A 15,025-nucleotide genomic window follows, 5' to 3' on the forward strand; every position below is an offset into this window, starting at 1 on the left:
AAAGGTCCGGGTTCGAGCCCCGTGGCCGGCGAGGGCCTTTCTGTGCGGAGTTTGCATGTTCTCCCCGTGTCCGCGTGGGTTTCCTCCGGGTGCTCCGGTTTCCCCCACAGTCCAAAGACATGCAGGTTAGGTTAACTGGTGACTCTAAATTGACCGTAGGTGTGAATGTGAGTGTGAATGGTTGTCTGTGTCTATGTGTCAGCCCTGTGATGACCTGGCGACTTGTCCAGGGTGTACCCCGCCTTTCGCCCGTAGTCAGCTGGGATAGGCTCCAGCTTGCCTGCGACCCTGTAGAACAGGATAAAGCGGCTAGAGATAATGAGATGAGATGACACATTGTCCTTTTCTTATAAACATCTGGAGCGTCCACAAAACAGGTTCATCACCGACATTACAGCAGCAATCAACAGTTCACTCAGCTCTCTCTCTCTCTCTCTCTCACACACACATGCTCTCTGTCTCTCTCTTTCTCTCTCTCTCTCTGTCCCTTCCTTTCTCTCTCTCACACTCTCTCACTCTGTCTCTCTCTCTCTCACACACACACACACACACACACTGTCTCTCTCTGTCTCCCCCTCCCTCTTTCCCCCTCCTTCACTCTTTCTCCCTTCCTCTCTCTCCCTCTCTCTCTCACACACACACACACTGTCTGTCTCCCCCTCCCTCTTTCCCTCTCTCCCCCTCCCTCACTCTTTCTCCCTTCCTCTCTCTCTCTCTCTCTCTTCCCCCGGTCTTTCTCCTTCTCTCTCCCTTCCTCTCTCAGCCCCCCCCCCAACATTTTGTTCTGTTACTAACAAACTGGAGTACACAAAAACACTGGAGACTCCTTCCCTAAATGTCCTTTCAGAAAGCTTCACCATGTCAACAATGATACGTTTTCTCATCTCATCTCCTCTAGCCGCTTTATCCTTCTACAGGGTCGCAGGCAAGCTGGAGCCTATCCCAGCTGACTATGGGCGAAAGGCGGGGTACACCCTGGACAAGTCGCCAGGTCATCACAGGGCTGACACATAGACACAGACAACCATTCACACTCACACCTACGGTCAATTTAGAGTCACCAGTTAACCTAACCTGCATGTCTTTGGACTGTGGGGGAAACCGGAGCACCCGGAGGAAACCCACGCGGGCACGGGGAGAACATGCAAACTCCACACAGAAAGGCCCTCGCCGGCCCTGGGGCTCGGACCCAGGACCTTCTTACTGTGAGGTGACAGCGCTAACCACTACACCACCGTGCCGCCATGATACGTTTTTTCTTTGTTAAATAACAGCATGTTCATTATTAGCTCATTATTCATGATGTGTAGCATCAACTGTACACGTCCCTGTGAACGAGCTGTTACTCCAGAAACTAAAAATGTATTCCAGCGAGTGAATTAATATAAACCTGTGATTTGTCTTGCAGTCAGAATTACTGTCCTGCTGTTACAGAAAACGTATTTATTCAGAACCTTCTGACCAATCAGAATCAGGAATTCAGTGTTTCTGTGCTATAAATATCTATCAGCAGTGTATTATGTTTACATACACCACTTCTGATTTAAGACCAGAGGTGGAAAAAGTACTGAAAAATTGTAATTAAGTAAAAGTATCTTTACTTTGCTTAAATTCTACTCAAGTAAAAGTAAAAGTACCCATCTAAAAATCTACTCGAGTAAAAGTAAAAAAGTACTCAATTTAAAATGTACTTTGAGTAAAAGTTACTTAGTTACTTTCAATTATTTGATGTAAAAAAAGAAAGGACAAGTCATAAATCAAATTGTTTTTAATGAACTACAACCCCGATTCCAAAAAAGTTGGGACAAAGTACAAATTGTAAATAAAAACGGAATGCAATGATGTGGAAGTTTCGAAATTCCATATTTTATTCAGAATTGAACATAGATGACATATCAAATGTTTAAACTGAGAAAATGTATCATTTAAAGAGAAAAATTAGGTGATTTTAAATTTCATGACAACAACACATCTCAAAAAAGTTGGGACAAGGCCATGTTTACCACTGTGAGACATCCCCTTTTCTCTTTACAACAGTCTGTAAACGTCTGGGGACTGAGGAGACAAGTTGCTCAAGTTTAGGGATAGGAATGTTAACCCATTCTTGTCTAATGTAGAATTCTAGTTGCTCAACTGTCTTAGGTCTTTTTTGTCGTATCTTCCGTTTTATGATGCGCCAAATGTTTTCTATGGGTGAAAGATCTGGACTGCAGGCTGGCCAGTTCAGTACCCGGACCCTTCTTCTACGCAGCCATGATGCTGTAATTGATGCAGTATGTGGTTTGGCATTGTCATGTTGGAAAATGTAAGGTCTTCCCTGAAAGAGACGTCGTCTGGATGGGAGCATATGTTGCTCTAGAACCTGGATATACCTTTCAGCATTGATGATGTCTTTCCAGATGTGTAAGCTGCCCATGCCACACGCACTAATGCAACCCCATACCATCAGAGATGCAGGCTTCTGAACTGAGCGCTGAGAACAACTTGGGTCGTCCTTCTCTTTAGTCCGAATGACACAGCGTCCCTGATTTCCATAAAGAACTTCAAATTTTGATTCGTCTGACCACAGAACAGTTTTCCACTTTGCCACAGTCCATTTTAAATGAGCCTTGGCCCAGACAAGACGTCTGCGCTTCTGGATCATGTTTAGATACGGCTTCTTCTTTGAACTATAGAGTTTTAGTTGGCAACGGCGGATGGCACGGTGAATTGTGTTCACAGATAATGTTCTCTGGAAATATTCCTGAGCCCATGTTGTGATTTCCAATACAGAAGCATGCCTGTATGTGATGCAGTGCCGTCTAAGGGCCCGAAGATCACGGGCACCCAGTATGGTTTTCCGGCCTTGACCCTTACGCACAGAGATTCTTCCAGATTCTCTGAATCTTTTGATGATATTATGCACTGTAGATGATGATATGTTCAAACTCTTTGCAATTTGACACTGTCGAACTCCTTTCTGATATTGCTCCACTATTTGTCGGTGCAGAATTAGGGGGATTGGTGATCCTCTTCCCATCTTTACTTCTGAGAGCCGCTGCCACTCCAAGATGCTCTTTTTATACCCAGTCATGTTAATGACCTATTGCTAATTGACCTAATGAGTTGCAATTTGGTCCTCCAGCTGTTCCTTTTTTGTACCTTTAACTTTTCCAGCCTCTTATTGCCCCTGTCCCAACTTTTTTGAGATGTGTTGCTGTCATGAAATTTCAAATGAGCCAATATTTGGCATGAAATTTCAAAATATCTCACTTTCGACATTTGATATGTTGTCTATGTTCTATTGTGAATACAATATCAGTTTTTGAGATTTGTAAATTATTGCATGCCATTTTTATTTACAATTTGTACTCTGTCCTAACTTTTTTGGAATCGGGGTTGTATTAGTCCACATAATAACCTTTCAGGCAGTATAATGTATAAAGCTTTGTTTGGACTACCCCATAAAACATTTTCAAGTACAAGTGGCATAACTTGTAAATTCTATCATCCATTTTTTTCTTTACTGACAAATGCCTGCTATTTTTATGCATACTTATATATATAATTTATGTATATATGTGTGTATATATACACAGAGTCTACCTGTAATGTGCAATTTTTCCGAGCCTCTCAATAAGGCAATTTTTCTATACTTTTTCACGGTAGATAATGCAAATAGCCCTCTGTATTTAATCCTTTGTTTGTCTAATTTGTATTTCAGTTTTATTTGTTATCTGTTTGACATTTTCTTGCTACTGTAACACGTGAATTTCCCTGATGTGGGATGAATAAAGTGAATCTAATCTAATCTAATCTAATCTAATCTAATCTAATCTAATCTAATCTAATCTAATCTAATCTAATCTATTAAAGCCACTAAAACAGACTTACTAAATGACACATATGAAACGTAAACCAACCAAACTCAAAGTGTCCAGGGCCCTGTACTACGAAGCGGGTTTTCTGGCTTACCAGGGTAACTTCGAGAGTAACTTGATCACGTGCAGCGTAACTTCCCGATTAACCTATACTACGAAAGTTGGCGGTGGCACGGTGGTGTAGTGGTTAGCACTGTCGCCTCACAGCAAGAAGGTCCGGGTTCGAGCCCCGTGGCCGGCGAGGGCCTTTCTGTGTGGAGTTTGCATGTTCTGTCCGTGTGGGTTTCCTCCGGGTGCTCCGGTTTCCCCCACAGTCCAAAGACATGCAGGTTAGGTTAACTGGTGACTCCGCACATATTCAGGATTTTTCGGACATTAAACAAGCTATATATGACTGGGGCCACGTCGAAGGACCATTTTCTGTGACTTGTGATTGATCATGAAGCTTTCTCTCATCCTATACTTCTGTTCTGGAACATGTAGAAGGGAGAATGTACTTACGCATTTACCCGATCGGCAATTCGTTGCCAACATGCTTGCCGCTCCTTATAGAGTGCTTCGAGATCAGCGCGAACCCGGCGGCGGCCATATTGGAAGTCAAACGTCGCTGTGTCAGTGCATTGTTGTTGCTCAGCGAAGCAAAATGCCGAATACGTGTGTCATTGTTGGCTGTAGTAGCCGGGGGGAAAAGGGTGGCAAAAGCTTCTACAGACTCCCTAAAGTCGTGACTAACCAGGGAATTGCAGTACAGGAGAAAAGCGAACGGAGGAGACGACAGTGGCTGGCTGCCATTAACCGATCAAATTTAGGACAACTAGACTGTATCTGGATTTGTTCTGATCACTTTGTGACAGGTAGGTTAAATTGTCTTGAATTTCATAGTTACTAAAATAAATGTGATACAAACTATTATCTTTTCTATGTACTTTCAGCAATGATTAATGGATATATTTGTCACATTAGGTAGCTTATGTCTACTGCAGTGCATTGTTGCATCAAATGGCATTTAAGATCTAGGCCTAGTAATGTTTATGTACACATGCTATTAGTACAAGTTACATACTAGGCCTACATTTTATTCACTGACTAAAATAATTGATAATTATTCGGCAACAAGCTGGGGTCAGCTTTCCATTCCTTCTCACTAACAGTGTATGGATCTACATTCCCAATGAAACGTACCTTCTCAGCATAACGCTCCCGTGCCTGCTTATCCAAACTTTCACAGTAGTGCTCCATCACTTCAGATGTCTAAATTCTTAAAAAATCCAAGCTTCTAAGCCCTCTAACGCGGAAACGAATCGGTGAATGTTTACTCTATGATGTGTACTCTATGAGCGCTCTGGAGCGAGTGACTTCCAAGATGGCTGCGCCGACCGCATGGTTACTATTTTTAGCATCATCTCGGAGCACTCTATTGGCAGCCGCTGTGTTAGATTTTGCTCTTAATGTTGTTTTGAACTCCTCGTAGCTTTGCATTATGACAGTGCATTCTTCCTCCGTGAAGTACGGCGACCGTGCCATTGTGAACAGTGGTGATTTGCGCTCCCCTTTAACGTGAACGCGCATTAACCCTGATTAGGTTAACACAGGTTCAACAAATCAACTTCATAACTGGCGTCGTAGTACCGTTTAACCCCAAACAAGATAACCAGGTTTTGTCAACCCCGGTTTAGCAGGGGAACCCTGGGTTACTTCTGGGTAGGTTAACCTCCGTTCGTAGTACAGGGCCCAGGGCTCTCACGATTTAAAGACAGCTAAGCGATTCTTTAGTCACACTGTGCTCTTCCTTATATAGAAAATATAATTGACAAATTAACTGCATAATGTTTACAACCTGTCGAGAGGTAATGTGCAAACTATTTTGAGACCACCCCATAAAACATTTTAAGCAAAGTGCCAAATTCTGAATTGTATGGTCCAACTCAAACACCACAATAAAAAAAGAAAATAAAACCAAACTCAAACAAAGTATCCAAGACAGTGAAAATGTTTTGATGGCCTATCAGTGACCTCCCAAAGCTCTAGTCTAGGCTACAGCTAACAGCCTAGGAGCTAGTCTATACATGAATTAGGATTTTTTCATAAGAGACCAATTGCAACTAAAACCATGCACTCGTATTATTTCTGACTGTCGTTCTGATAAAACAAATTTGTAAACGTGAGATGATTCATTTCATTTAGGCTACTTCACTTGAAACAGCGATCAGTATGGATGCTAGGTGGCCAAAAGAATTGATAATGAAGGCACATTTTACTTAACAGTGGAAGGTTTTAACCAAACAATAAATATAACGTTTGGGATACACAGGTAAATGCACATATCTACTTACCACCACATGCTTCTGCAGATTTGATGTGGAAGTTTTGTAGACTGATAGCTCTGTAAGGCGGGGCAGGCACATTTTGCATTGCATTATTATGTTATTGCCTCGTTTGCATTTGAATGCAAAGTACTGGCTGAGGCCAAGTTTACATTAGACCATATCTGTCTCGTTTTCTTCGCGGATGCACTGTCCGTTCACATTAAAACACCGGGAAACGGGAATCCGCCAGGGCCCACGTATTCAACCCAGTTCGTGTCTGGTCCGGTGCTGTGTAAACATTGAGGATACGCGGATACGCTGTGCTGAGCTCTAGCTGACGTCGTCATTGGACAACGTCACTGTGACATCCACCTTCCTGATTCGCTGGCGTTGGTCATGTGACGCGACTGCTGAAAAACGTCCCGGACTTCCGCCTTGTATCACCTTTCATTAAAGAGTATAAAAGTATGAAAATACTGCAAATACTGATGCAAATACTGCCCATTGTGTAGTTATGATTGTCTTTAGGCTTGCCTTCCTTCCACTTGCAAGTGGTAAGTGACTTGCGCATGCCCGATATGCACTGGGATCACACACACAGCGGCTCAGTCCCGAATCACTGCTCGTGCGCTTCACTCGCGCGCTCTGTGAGCTGCGCAGGGCCGGAGTGCGCACCCTCCAGAGGGCACTCGCTGTTCAGGGCGGAGTGATTTGGAGCGCAGGATGCCTGCGGAGCCGAGCCGCTGAGGAGAAATTTACACATTACACATTTACACATTTCAACTTACGTGCCGTCTAATTAGTCATGTGATTAGCGTACCCGTGTATTGGCGTTGCTGTGTGCACGCGAATCGTTTTTAAAAACGTTAATCTGATGATCCGCTGATACGGTCTAATGTAAACCCCACCTGAGATACGGCCAAGGATTTCCCTCGCTGTCCGGCGCAGCTGTTCCACAGGGAATTCTCTTCTTGGCAATCCTCAACCTCCTCCATGACCTCCTCTATCTCTTGCTCGGCTACCTCGGCACCAGCCATCATCCAACGATACATGTAGGCTAATATGGATATTTCACGTGCGTGCCTGTGGCAGTTTCCTTTCAGTTTAGGCCAATTGTTTTTTTTTTTTTTTTCCCTGCATTTAATTTTTTTACTCAGTAACGGGCGGTTTTCGAATGTAGCGAAGTAAAATACTTGGTTCAAAATGTACTTGAGTAAAAGTAAAATTACCCATTTCAAAAACTACTTAAAAAATTACAAAATACACAAAAAAATCTACTTAATTACAGTAACGTGAGTAAATGTAATTCGTTACTTTCCACCTCTGTTTAAGACATTAATTTTTATGTTAATATCATGAGCCTCATTAATCAAGCTGGATACGAATGTATTTATTTGTAAAAAGTTTGTATGAGTGCTTACACAAGAAATTTGTTATTCGTGAAAGTCCTGTAAATTCAGGAAAATGTTTGTATCCTACTCATTCTCCTGAGGGTGTGCAAATTTACACAACTATCGTACTAACTAATGTGAACATTGACTTGATCGACACAAAATCATATATTTCTGGAATAAACTGTAGCGGTTAAATCACTTGTTTTTATTGCGTTTAGCAGACGCTCTTATCCAGAGCGAAGTAGCACATATCCAGAGCACCCTGGGGGGCAGTTGGGGGTTAGGTGCCTTGCTCGAGGGCTCTTCAGCCATTCCTGCTGGTCCAGGGAATCGAACTAGTGGCCTTTTGGTCCCAAAGCTGCGTCTCTAACCATTAGGCCATGGTTTTATTTTTTATATTATTGGTATTTATTAAGGAATATAAAAATAAAGGAAGTGAGCCAACACAAACCTATAAATTCAGACGAATCAAACTAACTATTCAATTATGACAAAAGAAATGGCACCGTACACACAGAGGATAAGTCAGTGTCTCTGTGCAGAGCTGTAAACGTAAACAAGCACCTCAAATGATGGAAGATTTATACCTCAGGTATTATTATTATTATTAATAACATATATTAAAGCAGGCGGCATGGTGGTGCAGTGGTTAGCGCTGTCGCCTCACAGCAAGAAGGTCCGGGTTCGAGCCCCGTGGCCGGCGAGGGCCTTTCTGTGTGGAGTTTGCATGTTGTCCATGTGGGTTTCCTCCGGGTGCTCCGGTTTCCCCCACAGTCCAAAGACATGCAGGTTAGGTTAACTGGTGACTCTAAATTGACCGTAGGTGTGAATGTGAGTGTGAATGGTTGTCTGTGTCTATGTGTCAGCCCTGTGATGACCTGGCGACTTGTCCAGGGTGTACCCCGCCTTTTGCCCGTAGTCAGCTGGGATAGGCTCCAGCTTGCCTGCGACCCTGTAGAACAGGATAAAGCGGCTAGAGATAATGAAATGAGATATATTAAAGCAGTGGCTACAGTTATCAACAGTCCATAATTATCGACACCTTTTCAGATTTACCAATAAAAAACAATTTTACAAAGGTGAGTTTCAGTTCCAACAGTTATTATTGGTTAAATAATCAACCGGAAGACCCGCCTCACCCTTTGATCTTGTCGTCTGATGACACAGCTCGTTACCAGAGATGGAATTTTTTCAGCACGATCAGCAATTTGAGGAAATCCCGGACGTTATCATCATCATTGCAGGTAAGCATGGTGGAAAGATCATGGACATGTTTTTACTGATCAAATTCACCAATATTTCATGATCTCCTCGTCGAAGCCTACTTTGTTTCTTACGCTTTCATTTGGCAGTCACCATTTTGTATCTAAATGCGTGTTTGAGGAGTCATGTGAGGTGTCAATAACAGTGATCACTTTCACCGGTGTCCACCATTATCGACACCCTGTGGAATTAAGTGACATTTACAAGTAATCGGGTGTTAACATCTGTATCCTCACGACATGTGTACCAAGTTGTTTCCAATGCAAAGTGTCAAATCACAGTTATGGCATGCTTCATTGCCTTAGGGGATTATTTGCCTCCTTTAATTGTCTTCCCTGGGGCGGCACGGCGATGTAGTGGTTAGCACTGTCGCCTCACAGCAAGAAGGTCCTGGGTTCAAGCCAGCGAAGGCCTTTCTGTGTGGAGTTTGCATGTTCTCCCTGTGTCTGTGTGGGTTTCCTCCGCGTGCTCCGGTTTCCCCCATAGTCCAAAGACATGCAGGTTAGGCTAATTGGTGGCTTTTGACCGTAGGTGTGAATGTGAGTGTGAATGGTTGTTTGTCTCTAATGCCGCTTTTCCACTACAAACGCGGCTGAGCCGTGCCGTGCCGAGTCGAGCTGAGTCGAGCTGAGTGGGGCTGTTGGAGTTGCATAGGCGACATACTGTACATGGCTCATAATAAAACATCAATAGCCTACTGCGCGCATTATTTGAAGGGCATACGACGAGCCTTGCGCTCCGCGAACTCGTCCACGATGCTCTGTATGTCACTGATTCAGTGATCTTTTCAGCGGTAGTCTCACGACCCGAATAGTAAACAATAAACATGGAGGACATGGAGTCGTTAGTGTTGCTGGTCTTGGTGCTGTGGCTTGTTGTCACCGACAATGCGGACAGATACTGGCAAGAGCGTATAGATGAGGCGAGGCGCATAAGGCTTCAGAAATTCTCGTAATTCGTAATTATTATTCTTCCGGGTTTGCGGTGTTTACAGATCCCAGCGCGCTCGCGGGGCGTGTGAGGACACTCCTCCTCACCAATCAGTGCACGGGGAGTGTCTGCTCACGCCCCCAGCCTCACTCGGCACGGCTTGGCTCGCTTCAGCCCTACTCCAAAACGGTGCGAGTTTTAGGGGCTAAGCAGGGCTGAAGCGAGCTGAGTCGTGCTGGTTTTTGGTAGTCGAAACGCGAGCCGTGTCGGGCTGAAGTGAGCTGAAGCGAGCTGAAGTGAGCTGAAAAAGGGTAGTGGAAAAGGGCCATATGTGTCAGCTCTGCGATAACCTGGTGACTTGTCCAGGGTGTGCCTCGCCTCTCGCCCATAGTCAGCTGGGATAGGCTCCAGCTTGCCCGCAACCCTGTAGAACAGGATAAGCGGCTACGGATAATGGATGGATGGATGGATGGATGGATGGATGGAATTGTCTTCCCTGGCCGGAGATTCAGGAATATAGGTTTGTCGGATTTCCCAGAAGCCATTTATGGTTGTACTGACAATAGTTGGATGGACCGTGGTTTGTTTTTGAATTTCTGAAGCATTTTGTCAAGTTTGCGAAGGAGAAACACATTCAGTTTCCTGTCATTCTCTTTGTTGATGGACATTCCACTGTAGTATTTGACCAGGTGGGTGGAGCACAGAAGCACGGCAGGCCAGTATGGAGTTCACAAAACTCTTCTATTTTCTGCTTTTCGCACACACGCACAAGTGTTCAGGTTGGAGGAGAGCTCTCTTCCTCTGCTCTCCCTCTCCTCTTTATCGGGCACGGTCATTGGGGAAGACACACAAACACAGGCTAATTCCCATCAGGTGTAGTGATTCTACCACCTACCTTCCCTGACTCCGCCCTCCATTCACAGACCGACGCTTGACCACGCCCCCGCTGCCACATCCACCCACATCTCCCTTGTGACAGCAGAATTTTGCACTGCAAATGGAGTAATTCTCTACTGTCTCCTGCCTAATGCCACTCACATCTTGCAGGCTTGCAATATCGGATTCTTTTCTTCAATGAAAGCATCATGGAAGAACTGTGTCAAAGAATGGCAAACACAGCATATTGATAAAATCTTCACTAAAACACACTTCCCACGTTTATTCAAGAAAGCATGGTATTTGGTTACAACACTTGAAAACTCAGTCAATGGTTTCAAATGATCTGGTTTATTTCCTTTGTCAATTGATAGCATTGACATGTCAAAGCTTGGACCATCCAACCCGGTCTTGTACAGCACTTGTACCAGGATCACATAATACCACATACCGATTATTTTTTTTTTTATAAATAATTATCTGGGTGTCGATTATTGTGGAACGTTGGCGATAACTGTAGACAAAGGTGTCGATAATTGTAGAACGGGGTCACGTGATCTGATATGCCAAGTAATCGGAAATCAACTCATTTTTTTCCAGTGGAAGTTTGAGTAATGGATTCATGCATAATTTACATATTGAAAGTCTTTTCGCCTGTGATGACCTGGCGACTTGTCCAGGGTGTACCCCGCCTTTCGCCCGTAGTCAGCTGGGATAGGCTCCAGCTTGCCTGCGACCCTGTAGAACAGGATAAAGCGGCTAGAGATAATGAGATGAGATGAGAAGTCTTTTCGACTTTTGCAACGGCCAAAAGATGGTTAAGGTGTCGATAATTGGAGAATGGTGTCACGTGATTTGATATGCCAAGTAATTGGAAATCAACTCATTTTTTTCCAGTGGAAGTTTGAGTAATTATTTATGCACAATTTACGTATTAAAAGTCTTTTCTACTTTTGCAATGGCCAAAAGATCGTTAAGGTGTCGATAATTGTAGCCGCCGCTCTAGTAAATATTATTACTGGAATAGAAGTGAGTCAAAATAACTTTCGGTTTTGTCTTTGGTTTGAGTTGGTTGTTGTTGAACACACTCTACAGCTGGACTGATTATAAACTCGTTGACTATTGGCCTGGAAACCTCATTGAGTGCAAAGTGTCTTCTAACATAATGTAGTAATGTAAGATGAGCTAGGCGGCACGGTGGTGTAGTGGTTAGCGCTGTCGCCTCACAGCAAGAAGGTCCAGGTTCGAGCCCCATGGCCGGCGAGGGCCTTTCTGTGCGGAGTTTGCATGTTCTCCCCGTGTCCGCGTGGGTTTCCTCCGGGTGCTCCGGTTTCCCCCACAGTCCAAAGACATGCAGGTTAGGTTAACTGGTGACTCTAAATTGACCGTAGGTGTGAATGTGAGTGTGAGTGGTTGTCTGTGTCTATGTGTCAGCCCTGTGATGACCTGGCGACTTGTCCAGGGTGTACCCCGCCTTTCGCCCGTAGTCAGCTGGGATAGGCTCCAGCTTGCCTGCAACCCTGTAGAAGGATAAAGCGGCTAGAGATAATGAGATGAGATGAAGATGAGCTAGTTAGTGATTTGAAAGTATTAATATAGACTCATGGAAATGAATGAGTTTTTGATTTTAATCTTCTTGTCAATTTTTTTTTTTCTCATGTAGCGCACAATGTTTGTGCCTTTGACAGAAAGTGAGCATGTTGTTGGCCAGTGTTTGTGCTCTGAGCTGTGCTCTTCTGTTCTGGCTCGTGTTTTTATCTCACATGTTTAACTCCGACAAGACCACACGTCCTGTTAGCAGGAGCTAGTATCACTATTTCCACATTACTGAGCATTCCAGATAATTTTACGAGTCGTACAGTGTGTGGCGGACACTGTGTGGACAATTATTAGGCAGATCTAAATTGTTAACAAACCTAAAACCTGAATATTTAACAAAGGAAAAGGAAGTTTAGGCTTTCTCGGGGGAATATATAAGTGTGCACAATTATTCGGCAACATTTAGTGTACAAAATTATCATGCAACTAAATGAAAAGCTAAAATTTTCCCATCTCATTTGTTTATTTTAATTTTTAGAGTAAGTGTAACAAATAAACAACTCAGAATTAACAAATAAACTCTTTTGGCATTTCAGAAATATTCACTGACCGATATAGCCAGCCTTCTTTTCAATAACTGCCATGAGCCTTCCATCCAGGGAGTCTGTTAGTTTTTTGATTTGTTAACGATCAACTTTTTGTGCAGCAGCAACCATGGCCACCCAAATGCTGTTTAGAGTGGTGTATTGTCTTCCCTCATTGTAAATCTCGTGTTTAAGAAGGGCCCACAAGTTCTCAGTAGGGTTTAAGTCAGGTGAGGAAGGGGGCCATGTCATTACTTGGTCATCTTTAAGGCCTTTGCTGGCTCGCCAAGCAGCGGAGTACTTGGATGCATGTGATGGTGCATTGTCCTGCATAAAAATCATGGCCTTCTTGAAGGATGCAGACTTCTTCCTGTACCACTGCTTGAAGAATGTATCTTCTAGAAGTTGGCAGTAGGTTTGAGAATTGATTTTAAGTCCATCTTCAACCCAAAATGGTCCAACTCGGCCATCCTTAATAACAGCAGACCATACCAGTACCCCTCCTCGACCTTGCTGGCGTCTGAGTCGAAGTGGTGCTGTGTGTCTGTTAGTTATCCAGCCACGGGCTTGTCCATCTGGTCCATCAAGAGTCACTCTCATTTCATCCATCTATGAAACCTTTGAAAAATCTGTCTTCAGATATTTCTTGGCCCAATCTTGACGTTTCAACTCATGAGTCTTGTTTAGTGATGGTTGTGTTTCAGCCTTCCTTACCTTGGCTATGCCTCTGAGCACCAAACACCTTGTTCTTCTGGACACTCCAGGTAGGTTGCAGTTCTGGAATATGGTGGCACTGGATGATAATGGGCTCTTGGTAGCTTCATGTTTAATCCTTCTCAAGTCTTTTGCGGTTAATTAGCGTCTTTTCTTCACACGATTTTTGTGACCCTGTTGACTATTTGCAACAAAATGTTTGATTGTTCTGTGGTCATGTTTCAATAGCTTAGCTATTTTGAGAATGCTGCATCCCTCTGATAGGCATTTTGCAACTTTTGTCTTTTCAGTGTCTGTTAAATCTCTTTTTTTGGCCCATTTTGCCTGATATAAAGAAGCTGCCTAATAATTCAAAGCGAGTCAAAGAGTCCCATATATACGTTTGGGTACGTACGTTGGGGGAGTGCCTGTTAGAGAGCACACTCTGTCTAGGCCGTCGGCATGGTGAGGTAGGGTGGCCAGTTCCTTTTCTCGCCGCCTTTTGACTTCCCCAGTGTTTTTCCACCAGGTCCCCATTCACTGCTGGGTGGACAGGGAGCAAGCCCCAGATCCCCGTCGAGCTGAGGCTTGAACCGGGGACTGTTCGTTTAGCGGTCAAGCGCTCTAACCACTTGGTCACCTGCGCTCCGCCTAATAATTATGCACACCTTAATATAGGGTATTAATGACTTTAGGCCACACCCTCCCTCATTACACGAATAAATACTACCTGAGAATGCTTCAATCCAATTAGCATTCAAGTGTATATAGCTTTGGGGTTGCAAAATATGCATAGAAATAATGGTAGGGTCAGAATACTCACTTGCCTAATAATTATATTTAAACATAAATACCAAATGTAAACGTGTATTAAACTATCCATCCATCCATCCATTATCTGTAGCCGCTTATCCTGTTCTACAGGGTCACAGGCAAGCTGGAGTCTATCCCAGCTGACTACGGGCGAAAGGCAGGGTACACCCTGGACAAGTCGCCAGGTCATCACAGGGCTGACACATAGACACAGACAACCATTCACACTCACACCTACGGTCAATTTAGAGTCACCAGTTAACCTAACCTGCATGTCTTTGGACTGTGGGGGAAACCGGAGCACCCGGAGGAAACCCACGCGGACACGGGGAGAACATGCAAACTCCACACAGAAAGGCCCTCGCCGGCCACTGGGCTTGAACCCAGGACCTTCTTGCTGTGAGGCAACAGTGCTAACCACTACACCACCGTGCTGCCCTGTATTAAACTAATAGCTTCATTATTGCCTTGTTTGATGATTGAGGTTTTCTTTCTCTTTTCTTCCCTGGCTTTAGGATAAGGACATGACGTTTACTCGATATCACATGTTCTGGTAGAGAGAAGTTTTCTTCAGAAGGATGTTTTGCAGTGTGGATGAGGATTCTTGTGAATGAAAAAGCTTTGTGCGAACATCCTTGCACGTTCTGGGTCAGTGGCGGCTGGTAGTCTTTCAAACAGGGGAGGCTGGTCGGTTACGATATTTCCAGATTTTAAAAGAAAAAAGAAAAAACACATCAATTTTGCCCATACTCTTGCCTCTGATCTGG

Source organism: Neoarius graeffei, chromosome 11 (genome assembly GCF_027579695.1).
Source record: "Neoarius graeffei isolate fNeoGra1 chromosome 11, fNeoGra1.pri, whole genome shotgun sequence".
NCBI classification, from domain to species: Eukaryota; Metazoa; Chordata; class Actinopteri; order Siluriformes; family Ariidae; genus Neoarius; species Neoarius graeffei.